This window comes from Sinocyclocheilus rhinocerous, unplaced genomic scaffold (genome assembly GCF_001515625.1).
Source record: "Sinocyclocheilus rhinocerous isolate Xijiao unplaced genomic scaffold, SAMN03320098_v1.1 scaffold3303, whole genome shotgun sequence".
In the NCBI taxonomy this organism is placed as follows: Eukaryota; Metazoa; Chordata; class Actinopteri; order Cypriniformes; family Cyprinidae; genus Sinocyclocheilus; species Sinocyclocheilus rhinocerous.
The window spans coordinates 142,356-162,104 of record NW_015634071.1 but is presented as its reverse complement, the minus strand read 5'-3'; the positions used below and the strand labels follow the sequence as shown (position 1 = coordinate 162,104).

At 43.5% G+C, this 19,749-nt stretch overlaps 1 pseudogene; it reads right to left on the bottom strand.

The window, feature by feature from the left end:
• LOC107745420 (trichohyalin-like) overlaps nt 1-19,749 on the bottom strand; it is a 182,819-nt pseudogene that overhangs the window by 87,673 nt on the left and 75,397 nt on the right.

The window sequence follows — 19,749 nt, the reverse complement described above, 5'->3', positions numbered from 1 at the left end:
GTGCGTTCAGGGCGTTCAGGAACCCGTGGGCTTCCTCCGGCATCCGCCTACCCTGGGACTCTGCGGCTCGTGCTCAGCCTCGCTCAGCCTCTCGCTCGGATTAGCAAGCTGCTTTCCCCCCATCTGGGTGGTTGGGAGTTCCACGTCCACACTGACTGTCCGCGAAGGCACTCATTGCCCGCGGTGATTTCTCTGTACAATAAAGCCTCTGTTGAACCCGCACCTGAATCCAGCCTCGTTTCCGTGACAGAACAATCTGACCAAAGATGGATTCAGCGGGATCGGATCCGCTTCGTTCTGCTCTTGTGCAACAGGGAGTTTTGCTGGGGCAGCACGCCACCCAGCTCAACACCACAGCGCAAGAGGTGGGCGCGCTAAATGCCCGAGTCGCTGAGCTCCTCAAGCGCGTCGATGATCTTCAGCGGGAGGCGGCTAATCAGGGTCCCGTCCTCCGCGCTGGTATTCCTTTGGACCCCGAACCTCATGCCAACAATCCTCCAGTGTATGATGGCGATCCGAATGCCTGCCAAGCCTTTCTCTCCCAGTGTTCGCTGGTGTTCTCACTGCAGCCTCGACGTTACGCCACAGAGGAGGCTAAGGTGGCATACATCCTCACTCTCCTCTCGGGTCGCGCCCGCGAATGGGGAATCGCTGTATGGAGATCGCGGGCTCCCTGTTGTGCTACTTTTGCGGATTTTAGCCAGGAGATGGCGAAGCTGTTCGACCGGTCAGCCCAGGGAGATGAGGCGGCGGCTCAGCTGTCTCGGTTGTCTCAGAGGAGATGGCGGCTCAGCTGTCTCGGTTGTCTCAGAGGAGATGCTCAGTCACCGACTATGCCATGCAGTTCCAGACTCTAGCGGCGGCTTGCGGCTGGAATGAGGGCGCTGACGAATTAGCGACTGTGGATCTTCCTCGAGAGCTGGACAATTTGATTAATCTCGCGCTCCGTGTGGAGGGCCGTCTCAACCGCCGCCGGCAACGCCGTCAATCCACTACTCCGTGGCGCCACCTGGAGTCTGCGTCATTCGATGCGGCGAGTACACAGTCAGCTGATGTTGAGCCCATGCAACTGGGTCGTCTCCGGCTTACGCCGCAGCAGAAACAGGAGCGTTTAGCTCAGGGATTGTGCCTGTACTGCGGCAAGGCCGGCCACTTTGTCCTTCAGTGCCCGTTAAAAGTCAGGGCCCACCAGTGAAGCGGAGAGTCCTGGTGGGCGCCTTTCCCTGTTCAAGCTCTCCAGCAACGCGCACTCAGCTGCCCTTTCGACTCTCCTTCCAGGGAGGTTCACACACTGGCCACGCCCTTCTGGATTCGGGGGCTGAGGGGAATTTCCTGGATTCTGCCTCTGCTCACAAGTGGAACATTCCGACCATTCCCCTGGTTAAGCCCATTACGGCGTGGTCATTATCCGGCAATCCCCTCACTACCATCACTCACGTCCAAAAACATCAAGCCCGACGTTCTCTCGCACCTGTTCGGGGCTCCGGAGGGGGAGCTTACGGCAGAAGTCATCCTTCCTGAAGGGGTGGTGGTCGGGGCTCTTTCTTGGGGTATCGAGCGGCGAGCAGAGGAGGCCGGTCGAGGGGTGCAAGTGCCAGGGAAGTGCCCGGCGGGAAGGTTGCCGGTGCCGGCTGTACTGCGCCCCGAAGTCCTTCAGTGGGGTCACGCGTCCAGGCTGGTTTGCCGTTAGCTTCCCCTTATAGCTCCTCGTGTTTCTCTGTCTTTTGTCAGATTGTTGTGATTATTCCCTTGCTCTGACTGTCAGTGTTAGTATCGCTTACCAGTCCTGTCTTGTCTCGTCCAGGCTCCAGTGCTCGTAGCTGTCCGTTTATTTTCCCGCACCTCTCTGTGCGTTCAGGAACCCGTGGGCTTCCTCCGGCATCCGCCTACCCTGGGACTCTGCGGTCTCGTTGTTGGGCTGCTCAGCCTCTCTCTCGGATTAGCGAGCTGCCCCTCCGGCTTCGTCTCCACTGCCGCTGTTGCGGCTTGTTCCAGCCGCTGCTATCCACCCATCTGTGTGGTTGGGGATTCCACGTCCACACGAACTGTCCGCGGAGGCGCTCATTGCCCGTGGTGATAAATCTCTGTACAATAAAGCCTCTGTTGAACCCGCACCTGAATCCAGCCTATTCCCTGACAGCTGCTGTAAAATATTGCTGTAATTTTTACAGTAATTCGTTACAGTGTAACGGGTGTCTTCCCAATGACTGACCACCTAAAAGGGCGTGGTAAGTGGCTATGGCTGCCACATAAACCTTCAGAGTGGAGGGAGATAACCCTGATGAGAAGCGCTCCTGCAGAAACTCCAGAACTGTACCAACTGGGCAGTTGATTGGGTCTTGCAGTCACTGTCTGCACCAAGAAGTGAAAAGTTTCCACTTCAAGGCATACAGTTTCCTTGTGGCGGGAGCCCTGGATTGGAGTATGGTTTCAACAACCTCAGTTGAAAGACCGGATGCTAGGAGCTGTGCCCCCTGCCTGAGAGAGGAGATCCCTCCTGATCGGAATCTCCAGCGGAGCGTGAGCGCAGATCCCCCTGCCGGTTGATGTAGGAGACCACCGATGTGTTGTCTGTGTGGACAAGCACATGATGTCCCCTTAGGTCTGGAAAGGAAGTGTTTTAGAGCTTGATACACGGCCAGCATCTCCAGGCAGTTTATGTGCCACGTGAGTTGATGGCCTTCCCACAGACCTTGGGCAGAGCGGGCACTCATGACCACTCCCCAGCCCATGAGGGGGGGTCCATCGTTAGCGTTACGCGACGACATGGGGCCCCCAATATTGGGCCTTGAGACAGGAACAAAGGTTTCTTCTACATGTCTAAGGCACATAAGCATCGCCGTGTGAACTTGATCGTGCAAAGCGGGTTCCCCCTTGGAGAAAACACCTTGGTCCTGAGCCACCACTGCAAGGGTCTCATGTACAGCAGGCCAAAAGGTATCAAGTTGGACGCAGCTGCCATCAGACCCAACAGACTCTGAAACTATTTGACAGTGAGTGACTGGCTTTCTCTCACTCCCTTCACGGCTGTAAGAATCGCTTCCATACGAGCAGGAGACAATTGTGCCTGCATCGTTGTTGAATCCCACACCACTCCCAGATAAGTGGTCCTCTGTAGTGGAGAAAGCACACTTTTCTTGGCATTGAGCCGTAACCCCAGCTCCTTCATATGGGCGAGGACGACATGTCAATGCCGAGCCGCCATCTGCTCTGACTGAGCTAATATCAACCAATTGTCGCTGTAATTCAGTATGCGGACACCCTGGAGTCGCAACGGAGTCAGGGCAGCATCCACACACTTGGTGAAAGTGCAGAGTGAGAGTGACAGGCCGAACGGAAGAACCCGATACTGGCATGCTTCGCCCCTGAAAGAAAACCTCAGGAACCTCCTGTGTTGAGGAAGGATGGATACGTGGAAGTATGCGTCCTTGTGATCTATCGTGACAAACCAGTCCTCAGACCTGATTTGAGACACGATATGTTTGATAGTGAGCATCTTGAACCGAAACCGTTTGATAGCGCTGTTCAATAGACGCAGATCTATGATCGGATGCAACCCCTCCATCCTTCTTCGGAACGATGAAGTAACAGCTGACTCTCTCGAGAGAGGAGGAACACGTTCTAAGGCCTCCTTCCTCAAGAGAGTGTCTACTTCCTGTTCCAATACCAGAGCCTGCTCGGGCCCACTAACGTAGGAATGACCCCGTTGAAGCGAGGTGGACGAGAACCGAACTGAATTCTGTAACCTCTCTCTACAGTGTGCACGACCCATTGTGAGACATTTGGCAGACATTTCCATGCTGTCAGAAAGTCTACTAAGGGAACCAGTCTCTCGAGACTGGCATCTGGTGTCGCTAGAGAAGCCACTTCGGTGCCCTGAAGTGGATGACCAGCAGGGAACGACAGACCTGACCGCTCTAGCGCTCTCACTTGAGGGGGCGAGCTTTTCCGTGCCGTGCTGTCAGAAAGTCTACTAAGGGAACCAGTCTCTCGAGACTGGCATCTGGTGTCGCTAGAGAAACCACTTCGGTGCCCTGAAGTGGATGACCAGCAGGGAACGACAGACCTGTATGGAGTCAAAATAATGCCATATATATATGCAAAATAATAAAGTTTTGCAAAAGAAAATAAAGTTTTGCAAACGAAAATAAAAGTATTGAGAAAAAATAAATGTGTTTTTGGAAACGCAGCCTTGAAGAGTTTTGTAAATAATAGCCTATACTGTAAATGCCCGACATGCCAATAAAGCTTTGATTATGCTATATGACAGGAATTTTTACTGGAAGTGCACTTTAGAGGATGAATTTAACAATAACCCTATAAATAGCCTAACCCTATAATTATAAATACTAGAATTATAAATGAATAATTTGCGTAGTTTCATTTGTAAATGAAAACACCACTCATTTATCGTCACATACAGGTGTAAATGCAATCATAAAGTCAAAACTTTATTGGCATAATTGTCAGGCGTTTACAGTATTTGCAAAATATATGGTAGCATATACTATCAACTAGAAGTTGTTCCCGCAATAGGATCTCATGGCCACAACATATTATCACGTTCCCACGAATTAATATCTCGTGGCCACGACAAAACTAAACCAAAAAGACTCAAGCTTCATTTTTTTAAAAACTTAACAGTTACAATCATTTCTTAATTTATGCCAGGAGTTAGGTAAATGAAAAACGAAGTCGAGATCGATATGAAGCTTGAGTCGTAGACCTTTTTAATGATGTAAGTTAGTTTATGAAGTTAATTGCATTCTTTAACATTAAAACTAGCAGTAACTCTGAACGCATGTAAACAAAGAACTCTTCTGTGCGCTGGCGTCCTCCCACAGGTTAAGAGATTTTAAACAAACACATTTAGTTAACCAAATGAAACAATACACATTTTAATGCTATAAAAGTGTGCACATTGAGAGAAGTAAACAGCAGATGTTCATGTTAACAACTTCTTTAACTTGAGCAAACACTGCTAATACACATATACATTTGTTAATAAAACGAAAACATGCATGTTTTAATGCTAGAGAATAAAAGGAAACGATCCACCCGCATGCCTCTGCTCAACGATGGTGCCTGGATCAGTGAGCTGCGTCTCGGGCCGATGACGTCACTTCCAGGGAGGCATGCCCAGGCCTGTTGTACACGCCCCCGTCCCTTGACTCCACCCCCATGTCAAAACAGTGCCAGAAAGCGAGACGCGCAGAAACGTGAAGCGCAAAGGGAAAAACGGTATCGCAAGCTCAAACTTGACTGAAACGCAAAATAAAAGCAGCGTTGCAAATAAATTAGTAGATATGGCCATGGAAAATATGTATTGCAAAATCATTGCTTTTGTGCTGTTTCATTTATATTTTGCAATTCTTTATTTTTGTTTGCAAAACTTCTTTTTTTCTCGCAATACTTCATTTTCTTTTGCAATTCTTTATTTTTGTTTGCAAAAACACATTTATTTTTTCTCAATACTTTTATTTTCGTTTGCAAAACTTTATTTTCGTTTGCAAAACTTTATTATTTTGCATATATATGTGGCATTATTTTGACTCCATAGACCTGACCGCTCTAGTGCTCTCACTTGAGGGGGCGAGCTTTTCCGTGCCGTACCGTGGCCGGGCGGGAGCTGGGAAATTAGCACATCGGAGCTCACTGAGCTGGTCTTTCCGCAGTGGGGTACGCTCTGTTTCTGGGTCTGACGATATGAGGAGCTGGACGGCTGGAGCTGCTCCCGCTCAGTAGTCCCAAAGACCTGGGAATGGTTAGGGAGGAAGTGCTGGAATGCCACCGCCTGCTTCTTCGCCTCCTGAAACCTCTCGACAACAGTATCTACTGCGCCGCCGAAGAGGCCAGGAGGCGATAGCGGGGCATCCAGCAGGAAGAATCTGTCCTTGTCTTGTAGCTCGGACAGATTCATCCACAGGTGCCACTCCGTGGCCACCAATGCTGCCATTGAATGGCCGATGGCTCTGGCCATTTCTTTGGTGGCCCAAAGCGACAGGTCTGTGGCCCGACGCAGTTCGGCAACTACGTCGGATTCCTCTTCCTCCCTTTCACCCAGGTTTTTAGCAGGTCGGCCTGGTATGCCTGCAACACCGACATAGTATGCAGACATGCTGCAGTATAAGCTTTGCCAACCAGGCTGGATGTCAGCTTTATTTTTTTCATTTCCCTTCTCATTCAGCACCGTGATGTTTGAGTGATTAGACACAGTGGGGCTGAAGAGTCGGGACGAATATGGTTTCTCCCACGATCTTGATATCTCAGCATGGAGATCGGGGAAAAACGAAAGGCCCCGTCGTGAAGGTTGTGATCTTGCTTTAAAGAAACGCTCATCCAGATTGCTTTTGTAACGAGCGTCCTGTTTCTCGGCTGGCCACTCAATATTTAATTTGGTTACAGCATGAGTCACAACCTCCATGAGCTCCTCATATGCGAGGGACTGTGGTGGCGAGTCCACAATCTCCTCCGTGTCGATGCTCATCACGTCAACCTCCTCAGAGGAAGACAGATGAAGCGTCTGGCTCTCTCTCCGGGGGGAGGAAACCGCAGGGCATGCTTCCGGTCCCTGAGAGGGAGCCGTGGATCTAGCGGGTGAGGACCAAGATGAGGACGAGCCCGTCTCCGATCCCTCCACTAAATCTAATTGCGATCCCCACGATAACAGCCGCCGCTGTGCCTTGGTAACAGTGGGGCCGGACCCAGCAGGAACGCGAACATGGCCGCTCTCATTGAAGACGGCCAGGCGGAAGCGGAACACGTAGAGCGGGAGAAGCTCACAATCATGACAGTCAGCCCCCTCAAGAGCTGACTGTGCATGCTCCGCTCCCAAACAGATGATGCACAAATTGTTTGTATCCCCACCCAGGAGATAGCGTGGGCAGGGAGGAACACACAACTTGAAACGCCATCCGCTCGCCACAGAACTAGATTTGGATTTACACTTTGACATTTTGTTCTCGCTTTCTATACAGAGATATATCTGACTGACTGATTGTTTTGCATACACACATACACAGATGTGCTTGCTGAAGATCAGAAGCTAATGTGCATTTGCCGGATGCACTTTTATGCTTCCTGGTTGCTCGCGTCACCCCGCTCGTGACGTCTCGCTTCTCTATTGGACTGATTTCTCACATGCTTCAGAACGTGGTCTCGCCGGGGCGTTCCCAAAGCATTTCGACGCAGCTCGAGTTCCTGAAGGGGAACTGTAGGAGTCAGCCTAGCCACAGATTTAGAGTTGTACTACTGCAGTCACCCAACATGCAGGACATTGAACCCACAAATTATGGGCATACAAGCCTATCTTCATCTGGTTTTGTATGATGACAGAATTCAGTATCTTCAGTGGCCTCAAAACGTATTCAGACACTTAAAATCTATGTCATTTAATTATATAACAAACCTAAGAGGCATCTACAAACAAATGATGTTAGAGCATTTCTCATAATTAATGCCACTTTTAATCATGATTGCAATTATTTTTAACCAGCTGGTATCAAGGTTATTTTTAATGGCTGTATGAAATCAGTTCCTCTCAAACCCACACAGGACACTGTGAAAATGTTACGCTAACATTTAATAAATAGAATGTGGACAAATACCTTGCATACAGTCATGGAAACCTGGAAAGAGCATTTGGGAGCAATTTAAAAAATGTGTTTTTCAGATCTATAAATGTGATGGGGGGGGAAAATAAATCTTAAAAACCATGGAAATATATTTTTGTAGTTCTGCCCTAAAGTATTTCATCAGCAATATATTGCAATATATAAAATAACTTTTAAAAATCCTTAACCATATGACTGGAAGGGTCAAAAGTTATGAAAATTCATTGTTTAAAAAGGTGGGAATACATATTATTTATATGTATTATATTGTGATATGCTGAGCGAAGATTTTGCTTGAGTGCACAAATTTTCTTTAAAATAAATGCCATTGTTTCATATATTTTTTAAAGTAATTTAATTAAATGCATGCATTTTCAGTGTGATTTAAGCACCCTTAATTTTAAACACACTTAAAATGGAAATACTATTTGAAATGCATTACACTCAATACATTTTAATTCAAGTCCATCATGTAAAAATGACTAAAAATGTCTTGTCAAAAAAAAAAAAAAAAAAAACTAGAAAATGTACTTCACATACCATTAATTACATGGTTTGTCAAATATACTATTCACTAAAGAAATTATGATTTTCCTACTGACTACAGTATATTTGAACTATATTTAGAGTTACGGTTATGACTGTCAATGGTTATTAATAATGCATGGATACACAGCTCTTTATAACTATCTACCTTTATAACTATCTACCTTTGAACAAATAACAAGAGATAAGATCAACCGATTTGCATGAAGATTTACTGACATTTGTAAAGGTATCAATGTAACAAGCAAGAACAAACTGTCACACGTGTAACAGCAGTCAGGAGACACACACAGGTCCTGTCAGTGTTTGAATAGATGGAGTCGATGAGAGGCTGCCCTTTACTGCCACCGACCAGAGCAAGTCGTTCTGACCTCTCTCTCTCTGCCTCTCTCTCATTCTCCTCCTTCTCTTCTAATGATTAGCATCATAAACCACAGGACAAAAATACCCGAGAGAGGCTGCGAGACTTCAGAGATCCAGAGAGAAATTATTTGTAAAACACTGGTCTAATTTTGAAGCACATCTCCTGAGGAAAAGCACCACAGAAAGCACAACAATGTCTTTACCGAATGAAGAGACAATAATTAGGTCGTTGCATCATCTCTGTGAAAACAGCAGCTGCAGAAAGAGAGATAGAGGGTGTAAAACCACAGTAAATTACGGGAAACAAATGTGTTTGTTTCTAAAGGAACTGGGGGCCAAGTCCTAAACACCTGAAACCACAGTCCAGAGGAAGTGGTCATTCTGTTCTCAAACTGTTTGTGCTGGCAAGCAGGTCCGCTAACTCACAACATGATGTATTGCAGAACTACATAAAGGCTGGCGGGATCGTTCCACTACATGGTCGGTCCAGAGGGCTTTTATTCAGAGGAAAAATGGGCTTTGTTCTGTCTGTTTGTTGGTGAATTGGCTGTCTGGCTGGCTCTGAGAGGCTGAGACGATTAAGGTGACGCCGTGCTTTTTCTGGTGAAAGTGCTCTCTACTGCGCTGCCCGTGTCAGTCTGACATTTTCTCGATGGGGGTAAGAGTGCCTAGGAGGAGGGTTTCGTCTCTTCAGCAGCATACTGATAATTGCTTTCTGGTCACTGTAACATGACCAGGCTAGACAGAGAGCAAGGTATAAACGTATAGACTCTTTGTTTTTCTCCCTTTTTCTTCTTTTGCCTTGCATTGGAAGGAAAAATATATCCACTCCATCTACAAGTCTAGGGTATTGAGTACTTCTCCAAGGACAATTTTAATGCTCATAGTTCAGAAAACTTAATGGATTTTTAGCTGCATTTCATTTATATATCAATTTTGTCTCAGAAGGATTCTTAAAAATATTTAGAAGAAAAAAAAATGAAAATACATAAAAATTACACAAATTTTCAGAGTAGAGCGGCTGAAAATTAATGGCAATGGCACAGATCAGATCTTTTGGTCTGGAAAGAACTAGATGAGAAATGTTCAGAAAATACTAGTTAGAATGAGTTCTGAAGGGATCATGTGACACCAGCATAAAATGGCCACTGTAAATTCAGCATTGCCATCACAGGAATAAATTATATTTTAAAATATATTTGAATAGAACAGAACAGTTATTTTAAATTGTAATAATATTTCACAGTACTACTATTTTAAAAATATTACTGTTTATACTACAAAAAATAAAAAATAAAATAAAACTAATAATAATAATAATAATAATCACACAGACCCCAAACTTTTCAACAGCAGTGAATCTTTGCAAATCTGAGCATAGTTTGAGACATTGTTGAGCTCTAGTCCAAAACCCTAAAAGAGAAAGCAGGATTACCGCCATCTTTTTCTCTGGAGAAAAATCTGAAAGCATAACACTTTACACAGAAGTCTCAATCTAGTCTCCATTTATATAACTGAATTATTTGTTGGTAATTTCTATGTTTCTTACTTTAAACATTAAGCTGTGTTTCTCTCTTTGTTTCAGAGGCATCTATCAGGCCACTCACAGGGTTTAGGAGCTGTTGGCTTGCTGACACGGGTAACATTTCACAAGTGTTAACTGCACCACTGAGAGTTTCAGAGGCTCTATAAAGAAATAAGCAGGGGGGTTGAGACTCTTAAACCAAAACACCTGCCTAACACAAACATACACAGACAAGAACTGAAAATGTCTGGATACTGACAAGGTGTGAGACTGCAACTCCAAAACACCTGTCCAACATAAACACACATACACACAACATACCAGATGTACATGGATTTCCATGGATGATGCACATGCCGGACAAACATGGAGGACACAGAGAAAATTAATGCAAAAACTGCTGAGCACCTGGATGGGAGACCTCCTGAGCATCGTAAATGTATTATTATTATTAATGCAATTCTGTTTGGTGCTGCTAATGGCAAAAATGACACACTTCACCTTTAACCTGTGGGTATATACACCCTGTATGAGAAACTGGGCTTCATGGTTTTGGTTCTGCAGTAGTTTCTGGGTCTGGACCTGGTTCTCCAACTGCAGCATCTGTTCTTTTGATGCATCAAGACCTGACCTCAGGTTTGGCACCTCCACCTGCAGCCTCTTCAGCTCCAGTTGCAACCTGTCCACTTCCTGCTTCAGACGAGCACACTCTGAAAAAGAATACATTTGTTAAAGTGGTCAGAGAAAGGAATTTCTGCTTCCTTGTGTTTTGCATTTTTTAATTAAAATGGAGAAAAATTTACGATAAAAACAAGATGTCCAAGCATAAACTAATTTGACCTGCTAGAAAGACAATGAGTTCACTGAGGTTCAGGGTAATCCAGTCAGCATGGTTCCCACCCTCTAAAGCAGACTGTATAATGACACAGTAAACAGGCCATTCGCATGGATGCTGGTAGGCTAGTTTCAGACTATTTGGGGCAGAGCTTAAGTACATAAACACAGTTGGCTAAAATGTATGGAGCCACACATAAAAACATCACTATTATATACTATTAAAATATAAATTCTTTTTTCAGCAAGGATTAAATTGATCAAAAGTGACAAAAGATGTTTTATTTAAGATAAATGCTGTCCCTTTAAACTTTATATTTATCAAAGAATCCTGAAAAATTTAAAGTCCCCATGAAATCAAAATTAAAGTTTTTTGGGTGTTAGTATCAATATGTTAGTCTTAAAGGGGTCATATGATGCAATTTCAATTTCTCCTTTCTCTTTGAAATGTTACAAGCTCTTGGTGCATAAAGAAGATCTGTAAAGTTGCAAAGACTAAAGTCTCAAATCCAAAGAGATATTCTTTATAAAAGTTAAGAGTCAACCACGCCTACCTAAAACGGCTCGTTCTAACACGCCGCAGACCACAAAATGTATCGGAGCTATTTTAATTCTACACAGAATGCTATATTTTATAGCAATGTGGATGAGATTGTGGCTGGCATACCCTGTCAAATGCGGCTTTACGGAGCTCAACGGCTCTGAACGGCTCTAGCCCAAGCTGTGATATAAATGAACGCTATTGGCTATTTTAAAAAGGGGTGGGGCTGCTTGATATGTCCCGCCCTGTCTTCCTGTTTCAGTTAAAATGACGTCAACACATAGAGTAACGCTGCATGTTTCTAAGCATTTCAGGGGACCTTTAAATATAGCAGTTTTACAGCAAAATATTAAGCAGCACAATGGTTTTAAACAGTGATAATGATAATGATAATGATAATAATAATAATAAATTACTGGAACTGAATTAAACATGAATTAAACATGAATTAAAACAAACTGTTTAAAAGTAAATCCAATAATATTTAGTGTACTGTACCTGTATAAAGAGTTTGATATTTTGTTACTGTATATGATGCAATGTTTGAAAACATTCATTTAGTGTTGCCACTAAAATTGCTCCATGCTCCAGATCATGCATTTTCTAATCTACAGCACCGCGAGGACGCGCTGCACCTATTTGAAAAAGGCAGCCGAGGAGGCAAAAGCATAACCAGTGTATCGAGAGAGGGGTCCCATAGGGGGGATGGAGTAGAGCATTGTATTTCAGCCCGGGTCCGATGGGCCCCGACTTTTTTACGGCCCTTCGGGTCAATTTTCACGACATAGTTCAGACGCGGGCCGGGCCTCGGGCCTGTTTTAGGCTTCTCCTTATTTTTATATTTTAGACATCCATCAATTAGTGATGAAAAATTGCCGCGCTGGTGGAAACAACACGAGACCGTGCTACCGCGACTGTCAAGAGTGGCTCTACGGTGTTTAGTGTCCCGCCAGCAGCAGCATGTATGCTGTCAGCGCAGCTGAAGAGTTCTGCGTTCAAATGCACGCATATAGGCTTAAGCTCGCCGCAAAGCATCGGCAAAAGTAATTACCGTAAATTTGTCAAGGGGAAAGAGGAAGGAGATATTTTAATTATTTACTAATAAATAGTGTTTTCTGAGTCTGTGTCGCAAGGATGAAGTTGCCGATCCTGACTCGCCACCTCTTCATTAGACGAGCCTTCAGAGAGTCTTTAGAACTGCATCTTTACGGATTATGATTATGATTATAATGAAAGGGTTTTTGTTTTTGATTTGTTTTATTTCGTTAAGTAGTAATTTAAAGCTTTCTATAGATATATTTATCATGTCTGTGAGGCATGTAGCTATTTGCTGAGTTTCGGTTCATTTTTGTGAAGCGCTCCTGTTGAAGACGAGACGGCAGAAAGCGCATCATGTTTGATTTCTTTATTTTATAAAAGCACAACGTTTTGTTGATATTGTGAGTACACACAAATAAAAGTAGACCCTTTACAGTTACGAATGATGCATTACTCTTACCTTTATGAGCAAAAATGACGGTGTATCCACTGAAAAAAAACGCAAGTGATCGCGCTGGCGTCTCTATGTCCTGCAAAGCGCGCTTCAGCTTCCACTCTCTGCACAAAATATTGGATACAGCGCACATTTATCTAGGTTTAACGTTTAAACATTGTTATATGCTTGAACTGTTTTATATCTATAGATTTTATTTTAGGCAAGTCGTGATGATTTGAGAAGGCTAAATTGATAAAGCATATGCTCACTGTCTGCCGCTGTTTTGTTGGTATTGTGAGTGCCCACAAATAAAAGTAGACCCTTTACAGTTACGAATGATGTATTACTCTTACCTTTATAAGCAAAAATTACTGCGTATCCACTGAAAAAAATGCAAGTGATCGCGCTTGCGCCTCCATGTCCTGCAAAGCCCGCTTTAGCTTGCACTCTCCGGGCAAACTATTGGATATAGCCACATTTATCTAGGTTTAACGTTTAAACATTGTTATATGCTTGAACTGTTTCTAGTAAAATCTATAGATTTTATTTTAGGCAAGTCCTGATGATTTGAGAAGGCTCAAACATATGCTCACTGTCTGCCGCTGGCCGCTTGGTCGTTACTTAAAAAAAAAAAAACTTATATTAACTTAAAACTTATCCGGTTGGGTGAACGCTGTGCGCATTGTTTGCCGCTGCTCACCGACCCTGTTTTATTAGTTTGATCAGTTTTATAGTTAACTGTTGTTTAATTTTATGGGGATTTCGTTCTGACCGAGTCATCTCGATCTGAGCTATTCTAATTAATTCAAGCTGGTGCTAAAGATGACCTGGGAATTTTGTTCCGCTGCTGTTGCCCCGCTGCTGGAGTTTGGACGGCTTGGTGAATCAGCACTGCTGTTCACCTCGTCATCTGGGTGTCGGCGTCCTGTCGGCCTCTTTGCCGGAGTTTGGACGTTTTAGTGAATCAGCACTGCTGTTCACCTCGTCATCTGGGTGTCAGCGACTTGGCGTCCTGTCAGCCTCATCGGACTTTGCCGGAGTTTGGACGTTTTAGTGAATCAGCACTGCTGTTCACCTCGTCATCTGGGTGTCAGCGACTTGGCGTCCTGTCAGCCTCATCGGACTTTGCCGGAGTTTGGACGTTTTAGTGAATCAGCACTGCTGTTCACCTCGTCATCTGGGTGTCAGCGATCTGGCGTCGTGTTGGCGTCATTGGACTCATCGCCACTGAATCTCCATCGGATCTTGCTTTCTGTGGCCTGTATGTTTGGAGTATTATCACCTGACTTTCACCTGGACTCCTCATTGTTACTTGTCCACTTCAACCGAGTTACGTCCGGACCTGGCTCTCAGTGAGTGACGATCCCTATGGGACTTCAAAAATGAATTTGTACTCCATCTGCTGGTTTCTTCTCTCTGTTAGAATTATTGTCTCTTGGAATAGTGAACGATACTTCTCTTATGTTTTCTCATCTCTACCGAGTATGGCAATTACGTTTACATCTTAGAACTCATGTGATTGAACAATCGGTCAGTAACACGCTTGTCATCAGACATTTACCTATGGTGTGCTGATCTAGGGATTCTTCGTCGCTCACGTTATGTCCACCGTGGTGCTCGCATTGCGCGGCTTACACGATCAACTACGACTGCATTACCGGGCATTATTCCAGTAATATTGTCCAATGAGCGATTGTTGCGGCGTCGCCATTCGTCTCAGTGCGAGGTGAACTTCAACTTACTTCGCTCGTTGCCAGAGATGCCTCAGCCCGACTTCGCTCTGCGAGAATCTAATCAGCCAGAGGTTAAAATGGCCTTGATAAATGCAAGATGAGTATCAAACAAAACATTTCTGCTAAATGACTTTTTTTCAACAAACACCCTGGACTTTTTGTTCATCACTGAAACCAGGCTTACAGAAAAGGACTTAAGCCCTCTATCTGAACTTTCCCCTGTACACTGTAACTATTATAGTTGCCCTAGAACTTCTAGTCGGGGTGGGGGTGTTGCTGTCATTTTTAAGGACTGTTTCAAATGTAAGATTTTACCAGTTGATGCCTACACTAGTTTTGAGGTTTTAATGTGCAAAGTAGAATTTACTAGCCCATTGCTTTGTGTTTTGATTTATAGACCACCAAAAGTTAACAATGATTTTTAAAGGAGTTTTCAGATTTTCTATCCTATGTGGTCTCAAGTACTGACAAGTTGTTGATTCTTGGTGATTTTAATATACATATTTGTTGTCCTTCGAAACCTCTTGTAAGAGATTTTGTTCAACTCCTAGACTCTTTTAACCTCACGCAACACATATCAGGTCCAACACACAAACTGGGTCACACGCTTGATCTAGTTTTATCATCAGGCTTTGCCATTAGTAATATATCTGTAAGTGATGCTGGGCTGTCTGATCACTGGCCGGTTTTGTTTGACAGTGTGATTTCCTGTCCTAGCCCTGTAAACCAGCCTTCTACCTACCATTCACGGTCTATTAACCCCTCCACTGCTTTGCAGTTTATGGATGCTTTTTTGGCCCTCCCAGCTCACAGTGATGTGATATCATCACAGGATCAAAATGTTGAAGAGTTGGTAAATCGTTTTAACTCTTCATGTTCAGAAATGTTAAATGTAGTTGCCCCTCACAAATCCAAAAAACTGAAACCAAATAATCAACCATGGTTTAATACCGACATAAAAATTTTAAGGAAAAAGTGTAGAAGGGCAGAAAGACAATGGAAGAAAGACAAATTACAAATTTCATTTCAAATCTTATAGAGTAACTTGTCTAACTTCCAAGAAGCAGTTTCCTTGGAAAGGGCTAAATACTTTTCTAACATAATCTCGAAATATTCCCACTGCCCAAAGATACTGTTTTCTACATTAAACTCAGTATTGAACCCTTCAAGACTGGCTGGTCCAGAACCTAGCCTAGACTCGTGTGAGAAGTTTTGTAATTTCTTTATAAACAAAATTGCTGAAATTAGGGCACAGATCTCTGGTAATTTAACACAGAATTATCAATATGCGAATATTTGCCCCTTTGCTTTTTCTTACTTTCAGATTATTTCACACTCTGAGCTGTTGGACATTATTTCTAACATGAAATCAACCACTTGCTCTCTTGATGCTATTCCCACAAAGTTACTAAAGGATGTTCTGTCCTCTGTGTTGCCAAGTCTTCTTTCTATTATTAATAGCTCCTTACAAACAGGTACTGTTCCATCTTGCCTTAAACAGGCTGTGGTCCATCCTTTACTCAAAAAAGCAAATCTTGATCCCTCTGATTTTAATAACTATAGGCCCATTTCAAATCTTCCTTTTTTGCAGAAAGTTCTGGAGAAGTGTGTACTAAATCAAATTTCCCCCTATTTAATTTCTAACAACATTCTGGATCCTTTTCAGTCTGGTTTCAGAGCCAAACACAGTACTGAATCTGCACTTTTAAGGGTAGTAAATTACCTCTTACTATCTGCAGACTCTGACAACTGTACTATTCTGCTATTATTGGACTTAAGTGCGGCTTTTGATAGAGTGGATCATCGTATCCTGTTAAAGAGATTAGACCTTGAAGTTGGCATTTGTGATGTTGCATTAGATTGGTTTGCATCATATCTCACAAATAGGAGTTTTTCAGTGGAAATTGCAGAATTTTCATCAAGCTCAGTTCCTGTCACTTCTGGGGTGCCCCAGGGCTCAATTCTGGGTCCAATCTTATTTTCTTTATATTTACTCCCTCCCCGCTTAATTTTTGAGTCCCATAAAGTTTCATATCATATTTATGCCGATGATACTCAGCTCTATTTTCCTTTAAAATCAGGTACTGATTCAGTGTCCTCTCTGCTAGCTTGTTTAGAGGACATTAGGTTTGGATGGACAATAATTTCCTTCAACTAAATCAGAAAAATACTGAAGTTATGTTGTTTGGCCCTTCACACCTTTTAAATAATCTAAGTTCTACCCTGGGCCACCTTCAAGAAAACATTCACGATAAAGTTAAAAATCTTGGAGTTACCCTTGACCCTGAGTTAAAATTTGACAAACAAATCAATTCTGTAGTTAAAGCCAGTTTTCTGCAGCTTAGGGGACTTCGCAAGCTTAAAAATATTCTGAGCTTTAGTGATTTGGAGACCGTTATTCATGCATTCATCTCAACCAGGTTGGACTATTGTAACGCTCTATACGCTGGAATAAATCAGTCCTCGCTCTCGCGCTTGCAACTAGTACAGAACGCCGCGGCTCATTTTTTAACAGGGACAAAAAAGAGAGAACATATCACACCTGTGTTATATATCATATCACACTTCATTGGTTACCTGTGTGATAAAACGAAATTATGAGCTTAAAACACTGTCAACCTAAAAGTGTGTGCTTGATAGCCCAGGTTAGAATAGGGCGTGACTTGAGATACGCATTTGTGACCATATTTGCTGGATTGTTTAAATGCAGATAAAGTAGGGGCTTGAATTGGTACCTCTATTATCATTGAAAGAGTCTTTATGTATTTCATGCTTAATGGTATCAGTGTAAGGTTAATCTGATCTTAGCGAAGAAACCCTAATTTCAGTATTAAAGCATAAGTCTGTTCGGACGGAGCATAAGTCTGAATCTCAGCTCAGCGGCATGTCCAAACTGTAACATAATGTATTAATCTGCTTTAGTGAAGAAATCACAAAATTGCAGTATTGTTTAAATTTTTTCTGACGAAGAAATCTCAGTACAGTTATATCAAGGTAGATTTGAGTGATGCTCCTCTTTCTACAGCATAAAGGCCTTAGAGATTATAATTAGATTAATGCAATTCATCTACACTTTGACTGTACATATACAAGCCTAGCAACCTGGTGGTCATTACTGTGTTTCACTCACTGAGTGAAACTAAATGTGTAATACTGTACTTTAGTATTCATGTGTGAGGCACACATAACTACATATATGCTTAAACCGGCTTTAACTTACAGTAAACCTGTTTTGTTATTCTTTAAACAAGTGCAAGAAGTTTACCCACAAGGACCCCAGCAGAATGGAGTTACAGGAGGAAATAGTTGCCAGAATTTAGACTCTGATCCAGCAGCTGAACAACACTCATGACGAACTTGACATGGTCCAAAGAGAGCTCCGGTACTCGTATAGGCTGCAAAAGTAACCACAGTGGGAGAGACACCCTACTCCCTCACCCTCACTCAGCAGTGAAAACTCCCTCAGGCTTGCACCAAACTACGAGGGAGGAGCCAGCACTTTCTGCTTAACAACTCAGCAGACAGAACCATAATACCTCCAGCAACCACAGAGAGGAGGGGGTCCCTCCCAAGCATCCTTGCAGCAGTGCATGATGTGACCCCCAGAGAACTTGACAAGCTAGCCAGAAACATCCCAGCATTCACATGGTATGGTGAAGAACGGAATGTTTTAAACATCGCTTGCAAGCAGACCCAGTAATCAATCGTATGTGTCTGTCTCATAAGTTTTGTAACTTCTTATACATGCGCATACCAGTTTCTGATCAAAATCAGATAAAACTATAGCTTGAATGTGCCTTCCTACAAGCAGTAGAAAGTTTTCAGTGCTATAATGTGTTTAAATCGTACAATAAGAAACTAACCTGATTTTAGCGAAGAAAGCCTAATTTCTGTTGTTAGTGGAGCATAGGTCTTTTCTGACGAAGGAATCTCAGATTAGCAACCCCATATAAATGGTACCAGAATAAATCGGTCTGATCTTGAGCTAAGAAATCCCCACTTTCAGCACTGTTGTAGGTGATCTGAGCAATGCTCCTTATTTCACTGATTTAAGGCCTTATTATGTGTTACGTAACATTGTATTCATATTGATCCGCTCATGTGAAACATTTACGTCAAATTAATGGTGTTATTCTAGCGTAGCTAACTATGAATTCACCACTTGCATTGGTCTCCTAGCAACACGTGACCCCGGAAGTGTGAGCAGACTCTTCCGTTAATCTGACAACAGTACCCACTTCACAGACCTTTGTGTAAACAAACAGCTGCATGTAGCCAACAGCCAGGCCTAGTACATTGAAGTGCAGTTACTGTTCAACACAATGTAGGCCCAGATAGAACTAAGAACACTTCCCATTGTTTCTTTTTCTTTTGACCTCGAGGTATTTGATGTGTCCCTGCTAGCGTAGCTAATAACCCTAGGTTTATGAGTCTATTGCAGCATCACCCACAAGTGACACCTGCTTAGCCATATCTCCTAGCAAAAAAAACTAAATAGGTAAAATCCTCCTTCCTTTTCCTTTTTGATTTCATCTTATTGTTTTATTTCAGTTTTGTTTTATTTGTTACCCTCGTAGTGACATTTGAGAAGAACCATCAATGTTTTGAGTAATAGTTTGATGACATGTACTAGCCCAGTCATTAGTCTACGCTGCTTGCAGCCATTAACAAAGATACTCAAAGTCCTTAGTTCTTTTCACCAACACTAAATTGTAGCACCCTGCCTTACTAGCTGCCCCACATCAGCTATTCCCACCTTACACGGCCTACGCAGCCGTTCCCCAAACAGATAGCTTAACACCTTTGTACGTACTTGCATTTGTCTTCTGCCTCTCTCTCTCTGGTGTTCCCACAAGTGTGCCAGTATGTCGCAGACATTCCACAGACATCCAGCCCTGCCAGCTCACCAGGACCACTTGGAAACCCAGCAGAGCACTGTGATGGACATCCTTCAGCCCAAAACAGCCAACGACCTGCAATGGCAGAGAAAGGAACAGCGAGACTGCGACACAAGTGGACACATTGACACCCAGCCTGAACCACCAGGATCTGCCAGCAACATCCTCTCCTTGGCCCACAGCCTCACGGGCCTCAGACAGGAGGTAAATGAACTGAACCTG